At 45.3% G+C, this 4,173-nt stretch overlaps 1 pseudogene; it reads right to left on the bottom strand.

Moving 5' to 3' along the window:
* Positions 1-836: 836 nt before the first annotated feature.
* LOC141361717 (uncharacterized) lies at positions 837-3,678 on the bottom strand (annotated as a pseudogene).
* Positions 3,679-4,173: the final 495 nt, after the last annotated feature.

Raw genomic sequence — 4,173 nt, 5'->3', positions numbered from 1 at the left:
CCGTAGAGCGCCAGGAGGCGCTCCTAGAGGGGGGGATACTGTAACGTCCATACTGCCACACCACCAGAGGGAGCCCTCTCCAGAGTACTGACATGGTGCCGCCCTCTGCTTCTCTGATCATTTCCTGTCATGCCTTACTTAAGCCTCAAGCTAGCCTAGGTCTAGCGCGAAGTATTGCCAGCTTACCCCTGCATACCGAGCGCTTTTCTGAGTGTTATTTCTGACTGCCTGTTTATGACCATCTGCCTGTTTATCTGTTTTCTGCCTTTGGATTATACCCTGATATTGTTTGCCTGGATTGGAGTGCTTACTGTGTTTGACCTGCCTGCCTGTTACTGTTTACTCTTCTGCCTCACGTCTTGGATTTGTTTGACAGATTGGTTTGTTTTAATAAACATCCGCAAAATGGATCACGTTGTTTCTGAGCCTTCTTTACAAATATTTATAGAAGTATTTTATACTTCATACAATAATAGTAAGATCATCCAATAATAGTTTTATTTATTTTATTTAATAATAAAAGATAATGAATTTGAAACTGAAGTTACTGAACCAATCATATTTACATTTACATTTTACATTTTGTCATTTAGCAGACGCTTTTGTCCAACGCGACTTACAAGTGAGGTAAACAAATAGAAGCAATTATAGCAACACAAGAACAGTAATACATAAGTGCACTGGAAATAGTCTCATCAAGTCCAACACAATATACATAGCCAAGGGTTTGTTAGAATTATTTTTATTTTTTTTTAAGATAAGTAGAGATAAAGAGAAAGGTAAATAGAGAAAGAGATAAAGAGAAAGGTAACTAAAGAAAGATAGTAAGTCCGTTATTAGGAAGTGAGGTAATAGCGGAAGAGATGAGTTTTTAGCTGAGTCTTAAAGACAGCTACACTGTCAGCAGATCGTGTCACGATCGGCAGATCATTTCACAGTTGTGGAACTGCTCCTGAGAAGGTACGCGCTAGTGTTTTTTTCCCTTTTTGAGATGGCACCACAAGCCGTCGCTCGGTGGCAGAGCGCAGGGATCGAGAGGGTACATAAGGCTCTATAAGTAAGTGAAGGTAAGGGGGTGCTGACCCAGTGGTGGTTTTAAAGGCCAAGAGCAGAGCTTTGAATTTGATGCGAGCTGCTATAGGAAGCCTGTGTAACTTGACAAAGAGAGGAGTGACGTGCGCCCTCTTTGGCTCACTGAAGACCACTTTTGCCGCTGCGTTCTGTATCATCTGTAGGGGTTTGGACGTGCAGTCTGGAAGCCCCGCCAGTAGCGCATTGCAGTAGTCCAGCCTGGACAGTACAAGAGCTTGGACCAGGACCTGCGTGGCATGCTCATCTAGGAAAGGTCTAATTTTCCTAATATTGTAGAGGATAAATCTACAAGAGCGAGCGGTGCTGGCAACATGCTCTGTGAAGCTAAGCCGATCATCAATGACAACTCCCAGGTTTTTGGCCGTCCTGGAAGGCGTGATGGTCGAGGAACCTAGCTGAATGGAAAGGTTGTGCTGAATCTTTAGTTCAGATAATATGACAAGCATTTTGTTCTTCGCAAGGTTAAGCTGGAGATGGTGATCCTTTATCCAGAGTGAGATGTCCCTCAGGCATGCCAAGATGCGGGCAGAAACCGTGGGATCATCAGGGTGAAACAATAAGTGGAGTTGAGTGTCGTCTGCATAGCAGTGTTAGGAAAAGCCATGTTCTTGAATGACAAAGCCCAGGGATGTCATGTATATCGAAAAGAGCAGTGGTCCAAGCACAGAGCCTTGAGGCACCCCGGTATCAAGACATTATATTATATCACCTCTCCAGGATACCCGAAATGACCTATCTGAGAGGTACGACTTGAACCATAGAAGTGCTGTGTCAGAGACACCCATAGACATGAGTGTCGACAGGAGGGTGCGGTGATTGACCGCGTCAAAAGCTGCAGATAGATCCAGTAAGATCAGCACAGATGATTTGGAGGCTGCCCTTGCCCGCCTTAGGGCTTCAATGACTGAGAGCAGCGCAGTCTCAGTGGAGTGATCGCTTTTGAAACCGGACTGATTGCTATCTAGGAGGTTATTTTGTGTGAAGAAAGAGGAGAGCTGGTTGAACACAACGCGTTCGAGAGTCTTGGCAATGAAGGGAAGAAGAGAAACGGGTCTGTAGTTCTCTAGCATAGCAGGATTGAGTGTGGGTTTCTTCAGCAGTGGGGTTATCCGAGCCTCTTTACATGCTGCGGGGAAGGTGCCAGTGGAAAGGGATGAATTGATGATGTGAGTGAAAGCAGGGATATCTGACGGAGGGATGGCCTGAAGGAGATGGGTATGGGATCTAGCGGGCAGGTAGTCGGATGGTTAGAAGTCAAGACCTTGGAAATATCTGCTTCGGATAGGAGAGAGAAGGAGGGGAGGGAGCATGTCCCAGAGGTTTGAGCATGCGCAAGAAGCGGCAGCTCGGAGAACTGACTGCTAATAGTTTTCGTTTTCTTCACAATGAAGGAAGTAAAATCATCAGTAGTTAGATCGGATGAAGGTGGAGGGGCAGGGGGACAAAGAAGGGTAGAGAAGGTCTTGAAGAGAGTGTGAGAGTCAGGCGAGTTGTTAATCTTAGAATGGTAGTATAGGGTCTTAGCAGAGGAGACATCCTTGGAGAAGGAGGCAAGAAGAGACTGATAGAGACCGAGGTCAGAAGGATAATTCGATCTGTGCCACTTCCTCTCTGCAGCCCTGAGTGTAGAGCGATGGTCACAGAGAACCTCAGTTAGCCAAGGAGCGGGTGGTGTGGCCCGGGCCGGTCCCGATGTGAGAGGGCATAATGTGTCTAAGCAGGATGTAAGAATGGAACAAAGTGTGTCAGTGGCGTTGTCAGTATCTAACAGAGAGAGTTGGCTGGGAGCGGGGAGCGTGTATATGTTTTTATTAACATATACATATAAATTGATATAATACGTATAGAAGTATTTTTTTGAACACAGTGCCTCGCCCTTGACCAATCTGACTCCTTCACGCAACTGACTGTCACTGCCTGCACTTTCAAATGTCCTCGCAGCTGCTGCAACTTTCGCTCTCTTAATCTACTATATAAAACAAAAAGGAGACAAAAAGGTCCTATTGTCTTTGTGCATATACACTCACCTAAAGCATTATTAGGAACACCATACTAATACTGTGTTTGACCCCCTTTCGCCTTAAGAACAATTCTACGTGGCATTGATTCAACAAGGTGCTGAAAGCATTCTTTAGAAATGTTGGCCCATTTTGATAGGATATAGCAGTTGATGGAGGATAGGATAGCATATAGGATAGCATCTTGCAGTTGATGGAGATTTGTGGGATGCACATCCAGGGCACGAAGCTCCCGTTCCACCACAAAGATGCTCTATTGGGTTGAGATCTGGTGACTGTGGGGGCCATTTTAGTACAGTGAACTCATTGTCATGTTCAAGAAACCAATTTGAAATGATTTGAACTTTGTGACATGGTGCATTATCTTGCTGGAAGTAGCCATCAGAGGATGGGTACATGGTGGTCATAAAAAGATGGACATGGTCAGAAACAATGCTCAGGTAGACCGTGGCATTTAAACAATGCCCAATTGGCACTAAGGGGCCTAAAGTGTGCCAAGAAAACATCCCCACACCATAACAACAACACCACCAACCTGCACAGCGGTAACAAGGCATGATGGATCCATGTTCTCATTCTGTTAACGCCAAATTCTGACTCTACCATCTGAATGTCTCAACAGAAATCGAGACTCATCAGACCAGGTACCATTTTTTCAGTCTTCAACTGTCCAATTTTGGTGAGCTCGTGCAAATTGAAGCCTCTTTTTCCTATTTGTAGTGGAGATAAGTGGTACCCGATGGGGTCTTCTGCTGTTGTAGCCCATCCGCCTCAAGGTGGTGTGTGTTGTGGCTTCACAAATGCTTTGTTGTATACCTCGGTTGTAACAAGTGGTTATTTCAAAGTTGCTCTTCTATCAGCTTGAATCAGTCGGCCCATTCTCCTCTGACCTCTAGCATCAACAAGGCATTTTCCCCCACAGGACTGCCGCATGCTGGATGTTTTTTCCTTTTCACACCATTCTTTGCAAACCCTAGAAATGGTTGTGTGAAAATCCCAGTAACTGGGCAGATTGTTAAAATACTCAGACCGGCCCGTCTGGCACCAACAACCATGCCACGCT

This window comes from Misgurnus anguillicaudatus, chromosome 24, assembly GCF_027580225.2.
Source record: "Misgurnus anguillicaudatus chromosome 24, ASM2758022v2, whole genome shotgun sequence".
NCBI lineage: Eukaryota > Metazoa > Chordata > Actinopteri > Cypriniformes > Cobitidae > Misgurnus > Misgurnus anguillicaudatus.
Note: the sequence above shows the minus strand (reverse complement) of the source record. Positions and strands in the feature narration are given on the sequence as shown.